We start from the raw sequence: 11,685 nt of genomic DNA, 5'->3' as shown, positions 1-11,685 counted from the left end.
ACAATTATTGCTGTTCACTCAGTTGATCTTGCAGGACTCCCCAGGTAGCTTAGGTGTCTGGGAGAAAGGTGAGCTCCTTCAGCACCATAGCGTCTGGCAAAGGGAGGCCACCTCCTCCTGTAGGTGGAATATGGGAGAGGGCCCAGGTTTGGATCCCTCCTGTAACAAGGAAGATTTGTGGTCATGCTCAGCTTTTCGGGTGCTGTTTCCATGACCCAAAGTATAATGAGCAGTTGAGTACATGGGGTCACAGGTTCATGGTCTGCAAGAAACTCTATTTACAGGAGAGTGTAGTATTTGACCAGAAGTTGCTGCTCTAATGCTGTATAGTGTAAGGATGAGGAGGGCAGTTTTCGCATCAGAAGCCCACGGGCAACTTTTGGCCATCATGGTAAACCAGAGTCTTCAGGAGGCATGGGAGAAGGTTGCTAAAGCCTCTATAATGAAGAAGTCTCTGGGGGACACAAAGGAGTACTTTTGTATGGCAGTTAGGTCAGATTCATTGGTGGGATTCCATCCAGGTGGAATAATTTACAAGTAACAGCATGAGTGAGATTAAGTAAAATGTGTAAACAAGGAGCAGGTTGCCCAAATAACCCCCAAAAATCTAAAGTATGGTAAGCCTAAATTAACACTGTGGGAGCTGAGAGTGTCAATAGCCGTTTCTTTTTTCTTTTTTCTCTTGTAATGCCTACAGCACCTGGTATTCCTAGGTGGTCTGCCATTCAAGTACTAACCAGGCCCAACCCTGCTTAGCTTCCGAGATCAGACGAGATTGGGCATGTTCAGGGTGGCATGGCCGTAGAATAGCTGTTTCTTGACAATGTCAGAGACTGAATGGCCCTTGGCTTACCAAATAATTTTCAGGAATTTAACCGATGTGGCAGGGTCTTACTTTATATGTGGGCCAATGGGCCATCCCCCTATTTTATTTGTATGTCTTGAATGAGTGTCAAATGAATTTCATTGGAAGAGGATGTCACTAATGTAATGTCATAGCTGTGCTCTTGTAGTAAGGTAGATACAGTTAAGATCTCACCTGAAAACACTGTGAGCAATGATGAGGTAGTTGATGTATCCATGTGTAGCCTGATAAAGGTGCACTGTGTCCCTTTGGAAGTGGGAAAAACTTCAGGTGAGAGAGGCTGTTGAAAGGGCACTGAACAGGACCTATTAGCCAAATCTGCAGCAAAAAATTTACCATTTGCTGATTGCATGGCGTCGATAACTTCAGTAACATTGGATATGTGGGTCCTGATGGATGAGACAATGGCATTCAGGTAGCAGCAATCCATTGTGAGGTGCCATTAATTCTTTCCTGGTTTAAGTACAGGCCACATTTGCCTATTAAAGGGAGAAACAGTGGAGATAATCACTTCTCTAAATAGGACTTTTATAATGGTTTCCAATGGTTGAAGGCCCTGTTTTAATTTAACTTATGTTGAGCTATATTAACTAATTCAACTGGGTGGTAAGGGCCATGTGGTCTATGTGCCAAGCCAATTTGTAAGCGCTAAAGACTTGATTTCAGTCTATTACTTATTGTGTCACAGCATTCATGCTCACTATGCGGAATTTCAGGAGAATGGGTACCATGATCAAGGGAAATTTTTCCTGATGGATCAGGATTTTTGTTGCCATGGAGGCATAGGTGGCAGCGGCAGCAGCAATGAACAAAGGTCCTGGTGAGAAGTCCACTTTTAGGAGTATGGACCTCAGCATGCCAACAAAAGCTGATTTTTCCTCTTTTCTCTCTCTTTTTTAGTTCCTCAAAGAAGACTCTTTCAAGAGCGACCACCCTATGGACCCATATATCACACAGGGTATAGTCTTTCCTCCTAGTGCTCCACAGATCAGAGACTAAAGCCTGTTTGGGACACACAACTAATTGTTCACAGGATACAGTCTTTCCCTGGAGCCTAGCATGAGTCACAGCTTCATTCTAAGACACACAAATAGATCCAGGCCAGACTCATGATCCACAGCCACATTAAGAAGATCCTAAAACCCATACTCCTATTTCTAAATGCCAATTAGTTAATGGAACTTTCAACTTGGGTCAGCTAACTCTATAACAGAAGCTCGACAGGACTCAACAATGCAACACAAAGCAGCACAGTTCTGATTAACATCCGTTTACCTAGTAGGGGAGGCTTGGTTGAGTCCCAAGCCTCTTCTAATTCAGTGGTGAGCAAAGTTTAGATTATCTGGGCAAAAATAAGGAAGAAAGCAGAAGTTGATTTATCCATTTCCTGTCAAGCTCCTAGAATCCTATATCCCACCATGATAAGGATGATAAACAAGAGGAATTCCCTTCTAGGAAGTTGCGACACTAAACAAACTCACACTATGTCCCTAGGACATTTTGTGAAAGGTTCATGATGACATCTAGCATGGGGTTTGTTTATGCAGCTCTGGGGTCATTGACCCGAGCAGTTGAACCAAGGGATAGAAGCAGAATGGGGTGCTGTTGATGCAAGAGACAAGTCAGGCCAGAGAAACAGGGTATTTGAGACATGATGACTCAGAAAAGGCAGAGAAGCAGAGTCCCCAAAAGCACTTAGAGTGAGGATTCCTATGTGCGTCTATGCAAATCCATGGAGAAGATAACACACCACCATTATCTAGATGTGGTGGCTGAATGCATGTGATGGGGAGGAGAAATAATAGGACAATGTAGGGAAAGAATAAGCCAAAAAGGAAGAAAACAGGCAGATGCAAACAACCACAGTCCCTCACGTGTGCATGAAAGACAGTTAGAGGAAGGACTAAGCATGGAGCAGTGGCTAAGCACAGTCAGATGGAGGTATATGGATACAGGCACTAGGGGGACAGCTGAGGGATACATAGAGTGAGGTCAGCCAAAGGCTGATTCTGGAAGAGAGTGGAAAAATTAGGAAAAATCTCCCAGTGATAGTTGGGCAAGAGGTACTCATGCTATGGGTTACATTGTGTCCCCTAAGAGTTTACATGTTGAAGTCCCAACCTCCAGGGCCTCCGAATGCTAGTTTATTTGTAAATAGGGTATTTCCAGTTGTAATTAAGATGAGGTCATATAAGAGAAGGTTCCTAATTCAATATGTCTGAAGTCCTTATAAAAAGGGGAAATTTGGAAAAAAGACACAACACACAGAAATAATGACAGTGAAGATGGAGGAAAAGATCAAGGCGATGTTCCTAATCACCCAGATTGCCTACTCCTGACTCTGGCTCTTACCTGTCTATTCCCTCAGCTCAAGGAGCAAGGACCAACTTCCCCAGTACCCAGGCCCCTCCCATTTCTGTGAATCCTGCTGTAGCTTTGCTCCAAAAACATGCTGATGTCCCTCACAGAGGTACTGGACTTTCAGCTTAGGGAGGAGGCCATAAAAAAAGCCAAAGATAACCTCTGTTTTCCTCACCACTAAGTTAGTATGGCCCTGTGTATATCTTGTATCTGGGATCCAGGGTAGTGGTGGTCCTCAGCAGGTACTTAGCTGTGAAGAAGGCCCTTGTGGACCATGATAAAGAGGACTTCAGTGGCTGGAGTGGCTGCCCCTTCTTTTTCAGGTTCAGCAAGGAAAATGGTAAGCCTCTCCTACCTCTCCTCCATCCTAGAGAACACTTCTCCCATTTTTGTAGCCTGAAAGAGGGAGATAGTTTTCCCATTCTTGGTATCCCTCAGTGTCCTTAATCCCAACAGTGACATCAGTCCGGGACCAGAATGAAGTTGTACAAACTTCATCATTCCCAGACACCATCGCTAGCTTAAATTTTGTTCTAATTCGTTTCCATTTCAAGCTCAAGACCGTTCTCATCTCACTTGCATCTCAATTGACAAGTCAAATTATCCGAGACCAGTCCTGACTGTCCACCTAAACCTTAACCCAATCTTCATTGTAAATTTCCATAATCAATCCCATCCTAATTCTAGTGGTCGAAATGAACTCGTGATTCCTCATCCAGCCCCTAGCTCCATATTTTATCCTATAAAATTTGGCCAGTCCCCAATATGCATTTTTCATTTAAATCCTACAAACCCAATCACCAAATCCAACACATCAAATAACAATCTCAACCTAAAATGAAATTCAGTCTCAGTGCCAATATATCAAACCCTGCCCTGATCTCATTTGAAAAAGTAAAAACCTAACAGGAAGAGTGAAATAGACTTGGACTCAAAAAGATAATCCAGCCTTGTCATTAATCAAGCTGGAATGACCAACACAGAGGAAGTCAGCTGCAAAATTAATAAGAAACACTGTTCCTCCCAGGAATCATGCAGTAGCTGTAAAATGACAAAAGGCCCCCCTCTTTCGAGTGATGATTGATTTTTCACTAATGGCTTCCCAGACTGCTTTTTATATCCATCTTTTGCTTGGAATACCAAATTTTTAAATTGCCCACAGTTCATGACTGTACCTAACCCCTAATTAATACCCACTTCTAATCTGTCTTTAGAACAATCAGTTAATACAGAACTTATCCCCTCTTACCTTAGATTCCCCCTCAAATTCTTCAGCAGGAACTCGATTCTTACACAAGGCATTTCTCCCATCACACTTGATGATTGGCACCCCACAGTTCTTCTGTAGTGTCCTTCCTCCGTCTATTGAGTCACTTAACCTGATTTTGTCACACTATACTTTCATCCCTGCGGTATTCGGCTAATTAGGATTTAATACCTTCTACCTAGCCCATCATATTACCACCCTCACTGATCCAACACCATTCTGATCACCAGTCCATGAATCCTCTACCTGATCTAACCCGATTCCATTGTTTCAACCCCTTGTCAATAGCATCGAGAAACCAAATGACACCCTTACCCACTCCATTGTCAGCTCCACCCACATCCGTCTCAAACCCTGGGTCTTGCTGATGATTCGATAACTTGTTTTATTTGGTTGTGAGAAATCAACCATTACTGTGGTTTTCAAATGTTTTAAGCATGGACTATTTGTTCAATGTATTATTTCAAAGCTTAATATGAGTCTGAAAAAGGCAGATGCTGGGCTGAAAGCAGTGACCTGGGGACCTGCATCCTGGGCTCGCTTTCTCAATTGTGCAGTCTCCTGGGGAAGCCCATGCCCCTGGTTGGGTTCCAAAGATCTGACTCACAATGGAGGAGTCTACAGACAATAATCCTTCTATTAACATCGAGGTCAATTTCCCACATTTGTTTATTCCCTCTGGCTTGAGCTTATGACTACAACTGTCAATGTGTATTGGAAGAGGAAGTGAAAGGAGGGAGATAAGGTCACAGTATTAAATTTGGACAGAAAACATCCTAGAACAAACCTGGTGTGTTGTTAAAAATAGCCACCATCCAAGTATTCTACATATAGTACAAGGAAAGCAGCCTGCCTAGGGTCTGTTACTTACCAGTGGTGTATTTTGGCAGGTAGCCTCCCCCATCTGACTCTCAGTTTGCTGTCCTAAGAAGATTGACTGACATGCTGAACTTATCAAGGTTGTAACGGGAAAACTCTGGAAGCTGTGGGGGCTCAGAGATAAAGCCTGATTTGGCTTGGAGGTCAAGGGAGTCTTCACAGTGTAAGGAATTTACTCATTCTGTGTTTCTCCAAATGGGTACCAAGACAGGGAGTCTCACAGGGAGCCTCCAGGAATGGATGCCAGTTGAGCTAGCCCCCCCACTTTGCTCTCAGGTATTACTTTCTCCAATGGCAACAAGTGTAAGGTTCTAAGAAAGTTTAGTGAACAGGTACTGCATAATATCAGCCTGGAGAAATTGAGCCTTGAGAAGCAGATCCTGGAAGAATTCAGCTTTCTGAGAGTCGAGCTAAGGAAAATTGAAGGTCAGCCCTGGTCCTGGCTCTTTGACATTCTTTTTTTTTTTTTTTCCTGTCAGAGTTACTTTGTATGTGAGTGCATGTTGTGTATTACACTATGCCTAGAGACTTCATTCACTTAGACTCTAATGTGAATAGCTTACTCTGGATTGTTGCAACCAAATATCCCAGTTTGTGGTGCCACATGCCCTTGATGTGTGATGACAAGATATACTCCATGCATTAGCAACGTTTGCTCCTGTTATCTGTCAATATTGTATTTAAAGTCCAGCATGTGTAACCGTGAGGGAGATTATGAGGGAGATTATGAAGATGATAAGATGATGATGAAGATACCATGTGTCAAATCTTGTGATAACCACTTTATCATGCCTCAGTTCACATAAGCCTCACAATTATTCATTTTGAAGATAAGGAAACTGAAGCCCAGAGAGATCAAATAACCATATTGAAGTCATAATGCCACTTGATTGAGACATCACGATTCAAACCTAAGTTGAACTGACATACTCAACTAATTTTCTACACATCTAAGACACCATTTCCTCAATAACACCTGTTAAGACTTGAGTCGTTTTTGCATGTCAGACACTGCTAAACAACTGGCACATATGAAGTCATTTCAACTGCGCAATACCCACCTAGGGCAGGAACCATTACAGTAGAGGACACTGAGTCCCAGAGAACTTAATACGGTCCTAAGGTCACACAACAAGGAAGTGATGGAGCTAGGATTCAAAGCCAAGTTAAGATTTGTGCTCATCTTACACCATGCTGAGTGCTGATACAAGGAAAACAATTAAGCCATTGTTTAAATATCTGTATCAAACCAAAAAGCTTGTGCACAGCAAAAGAAACCATCAACAAAACATAGAGGCAACCACCTGAAAGAGAGAAAGTATTTGCAAACAACATCTTTGATAAAGGGCTAATATCCAAAGTATATAAAGAAATCATACAACTCAACAACCAAAAAACAAATAATCTAATTAAAAAATTGGCAGAGGACCTGACAGACACTTCTTCCAAGAAGACATACAAACGGCCAACAGAGACATGAAAAGATGCTCAACTTCACTAGCTGTTAGGAAATTGCAAATCAAAACCACAATGAGATACCACCTCACACATGTCAGAATGGCTATCATCAACAGGACAAGTGATAACAAGTGTTGGGGAGGTTGTGGGGAAAATGGAACCCCCATACACTACTGGTGGGCATGTAAATTGGTACAGCCACTACGAAAAGAGATACAGAGGTTCCTCAAAAAATTAAGAATAGAATTACCATATGTCCTATCAACCTCTCTTCTGGATAGCTACCCCCCAAATTTAAAAACATTTACCTGTTAAGATATATGAACCCTGATATTCATAGCAGCATTGTTCACGGTGGCCAGGACATGAAAACAGTTGAAATGCCCTCGGTACATGATTGCATATGATGTATTACTGAATTGTATACTTGAAACCTATATAATTTTATTAACCAATGTCACTCCAATAAATTTAGTAATAAAAAAATAAATAGCATTAATTGCATTTCTACTTTTGGTCAAGACAGTGAAACAGAGGCTAGATTTTGCTCCCACGTGAAATAACTAAAGAAAACAAATAAACAAAATATCTGAAATATTGGGAATCCATGGATAGCCCAAGAGTTGGTTTGAGTTGAGGAAACAGAGCTGAGGATTGAGGGAAGCCAAGGTCTCTAGACTTCTCAGAGAAGTCTACCAGTGAAAAGAGAGTGCAAAGCCTGAGACCTCCAAAAATTTACAGAGGCTCTGCCTTGTGTCCAGGTGCTCAGCACTTAGGTAGAGGAACTACCTGAGGCCAGAGAAAGAACTATGCAAAAAAAGCAGAAGGAACAATCTCATAGTTCATAGCTGGGACCCTGAACTCCACCTACGCCTACAAGGATGTTCTAGCCTCCAAAATCTCATCTGTATTTCCCAGTCTCTGTGAGCTGCCCATCCTCTGGTTCCTTAGTGCCCTGACCCAACCCAACCATTTTTCACCACCACCACTGTTCGTAAACCCACCAGCTCAATTACATCGTTCCTTCCCTCTCTGTCTTCCACAAACCCTAAGTTACTATGGGCCCGCCTCCTGCTTGGAAAAACAAGAACAGATCCATCCTGGCCCCCCAAACTCCCCCACGCAGAGACAGCGCCTCCCTCCTCCAACAAACACCTCACCCACAGCCCGAGTGAGGCAGATTAACCACGCGGTGTTGTGGGGGGTGTGTTTTCGCCTGCGCTGGAGGACCATGAGTCCCCGCCTTACACACAGGCAATGATCTGGGACTGCATCGCTTCACAGACGTCATTCTCTTGAACTTTCCATGCCGCATCTCCAAGGACATGGTATTCATGCCTTCTTGCTGCCCAAGGTATGTCACACACTGGAGAGTCTGGCAACTGATACCTGAGCCCTGGAAACCAGCATCTGGTACCCTAGTCATTGCGTACCCTAAACCATAGCAACAGGCAACCATGATCCTGGCACCCAAAACCGGACCTCTTCCCCAGGATTCCCTCCTCTGCCCAGCGAACCGGAGCCCATTCTCATCATCCCGGCCTTCACAAGGGCAGGCTTCCCTTCTCAGTACCCCTCTCTAGAACCTAGGGCCCATGGACTATCCCTAGTGTTCTCAGAGACCACGCCCCTTTCCCAGGACATCTAGTCATTATAGGTTGCTTTCAATTACTAGTAGGTTGAAGTGAATAAGATAGTATAGGAAGGTACTTTATCCAACCTATATTAGAATATTTATTTGCATGTGATTTTTAGATCTATATTAATTCTATAAGAATAATTCTCATATTTTTTTAACCTAATTATTTTTATTTGTATCCATGCCATCACTTAAATTAAATATATGTAAAACAAATGCCATTATACTCTTACCAAACTCTGGCCATGTATTGAGTTGACCCGAGCAATCAAAAAGGCTAGGTGATGCATCATTTTGAGGTGAATTTTCATCCTCTCTTTCAAGGCATCAGCAAATCTTTCTACCTTTTTGTTCATACATTTTATTTTCTTTAAATTCCTTTTTATTGTGGACAGAACATTTAGCATGATATCTACTCTCTGAAAATTGTTAATTGTACAATACAGTATTTCCTTAATATCAAATTTTTATAAAATTTTCAATTACAGTTGACATACAATATTATATAAGCTTCAGGTGTACAACATAGCAATTAGACATTTGTATAACTTGTGATGTGATCCCCCCACCTTGTTAAGTCTAGTGCACACCTGACACCACACATATTTATTACAATATTATTGACTGTATTCCCTATGCTGTATTTTACATCCCCGTGACTATTTTTATACCTACCAATTTGTATTTCTTAATCCCTTTCCTTTTTGCACCCATTTTCTCCAACTACCCCTCTCACCTGGCAATCAACAATTTGTTCTCTGTTATCTATGAGTTTGTTCCTGTTTTGTTTGTTTTTTAGATTCCATATATCATACAATAAAATCATACAGTATTTGTCTTTCTCTGACATTTTTCACTCAGCATAATTCCTTCTAGGTCCATTCATGTTGGTGCAAATGGCAAGGTTTCCTTCTTTTTTTATGGGTGAGTAACATTCCACTGTATATATGTACCACCTCTTCTTTATCCATTCATCTATTGATGGAGGCTTAGGTTCCTTCTACAGCTTGGCTATTGTTAAATAATGCTGCAATGAACATAGGGGGGCACATATTTTTTTGAATGAGTAGTTTAGATTTCTTCAGATAAATACCCAGAAGTGGAATTGCTCGGTCATATGGTAGTTTTGTTTTGAATTTTTTTAGGAATCTTCATATTGTTTTCCATAGTGGCCGCACCAATTTTCAATCCCATCAACAGTGCAGGAAGGTTTTTTTCTCCACGTCCTTGCCAACACTTGTTTCTTGATTTATTAATGATAGCCATTCTGACAGGTATGAGGTGATATCTCATTGTGGTTTTAATTTGCATTTCTCTGGTGATTATTGACCTTGAGCATCTTTGCATATGTCCATTGGCCATCTATATGCCCTCTTTAGAGAAATGTCTATTCAAGTCCTCTGCCTATTTTTAAATGGAATTGTTCGTTGTTGTTTGTGTGTGTGTGTGTGTGTGTGTGTGTGTGTGTGTATTAAGTTATATGAGTCCCTTATATATTTTTGATATTAACCCCTTATTTGATGTATCACTGGTGAATACCTTCTCCCATTCAGTAGATTGTCTTTTCATTTTATTGATGGTTGCCTTCATAGTGCAAAATCTTTTTAGTTTGATGTAGTCCTATTTATTTTTTTCTTTTGTTTCCCTTGTCCAAGGAGACATATCCAAAAAATATTGCTAAGAGTGATGTCAAAGAGTTTACTGCCTATGATTTTTTTCTAGGAGTTTTATGGTTTTTGGGTCTTACATTTAAGTCTTTAATCCATTTTATTTTTGTATATGGCATATGAAAGTGTTCTAGTTTCATTTTTTGCATGTATCTGTCCAATTTTTCCAACAGCATTTATTGAAGAGATTGTTTTTGCCCTATTGTATATTCTTGCCTCTTCTGTCATAAATTAATTGACCATATAGACATTGACTTATTTCTGGGTTCTCTGTTCCATTGATTATGTGCCTGTTTTATGTTAGTACCATATTGTTTAGATTACTATATCCTTGTTGTAGAGTGTGAAATTAGGTAGCATGATACCTCTAACTTTGTTTTTCTTTCTCAAGATTGCTTTGGCTATTCAGGGTATTTTGTGGTTCCATATAAATTTTAGGATTATTCATTCTGGTTCTGTGAATAATGCCATTGGTATTTTGATAGGGATTGTGTTGAATCTGTAGATTGCTTTGGGTAGTATGGACATTTTAACAATGCTAATTCTTTCTATCCATGAGCACAGTATATCTTCCCACTTATCTGTATCTTCTTCAATTTATTTCTTTAATGTCTTAGAGTTTACTGAAGTATACTTTCTTTTACCTCATTGGATAAGTTTATTCCTAGGCACTTTATTTTTTGATGCAATTATAAATGGAATTGTTTTCTTAATTTCTCTTTCTGTTAGTTTATTATTGGTGTGTAAAAATGCAACTGATTTCTGAATATTCATTTTGTATCTTGCTTTTTTACTGAATTCATTTATTAGTTCTAATATTTTTTTTGTTAGATGCTTTCGAGTTTTCTATATGTAGTATCATGTTGTCTGCAATTAATGAGTTTCACTTTTTTTTGTTCTTATTTGGATATCTTTTATTTCTTTTTCTTTTCTGATTGCTATGGCTAGGACTTCCAATACTATGTTGAATAAAAGTGGTAACAGTGGATATTGTTGTCTTATTCCTGATCTTAAGAAAAACGCTTTTAGCTTTTGCCCATTGAATATGATGTTAGCTGTGGCTTTGCCGTATTTGGCCTTTATTACGTTGAGGTATGTTCCCTTTATTCTCACTTTTCTCTCTGTCTCTGTCTCTCTCTCTCTCTTTTGATGAATCTGTCTAAAGGCTTATCAATTTTATCTTTTTAAAGAACCAACTCTTGGTTTCATTAATCTTTTCTATTTTTTTTTTTTTAGACTTTATTTTTATTTATTTCCACTCTGGTCTTTATTATTTCCTTCTTTCTACTCATTTTAGTTTTTTTTTCTTTTTTTTTTTAGTTCCTTTAGGTGCAAGGTTAGATTGTTTGTTTGAGCCTCAGTTCCCCTTAGATTTAGGAAGGGGGTGAACCATATCAGGCTGTGGCAATGGGAACTTTAGATGTCTCTTTCCCTCCAAATACACACTCAAATATGGTTGCTATGTTGTCATCTTTTTCTTAGGGATCTGAAAAATTTAAGTGACCTGGGACAAATCTTCGACTCACTCTGGGCCTTGATTTTTCCCTGT

The 11,685-nt window shown here is 40.3% G+C and overlaps 1 pseudogene; it reads right to left on the bottom strand.

The window, feature by feature from the left end:
- Positions 1-688: 688 nt before the first annotated feature.
- Positions 689-807, bottom strand: LOC111746897 (annotated as a pseudogene).
- Between the last annotated feature and the right edge of the window lie 10,878 nt (positions 808-11,685).

The sequence above is a fragment of the Pteropus vampyrus genome, unplaced genomic scaffold, assembly GCF_000151845.1.
Source record: "Pteropus vampyrus isolate Shadow unplaced genomic scaffold, Pvam_2.0 Scaffold203, whole genome shotgun sequence".
NCBI lineage: Eukaryota > Metazoa > Chordata > Mammalia > Chiroptera > Pteropodidae > Pteropus > Pteropus vampyrus.
The sequence above is the reverse complement of the archived record's forward strand: the minus strand, read 5'-3'. Positions and strand labels throughout refer to the sequence as shown.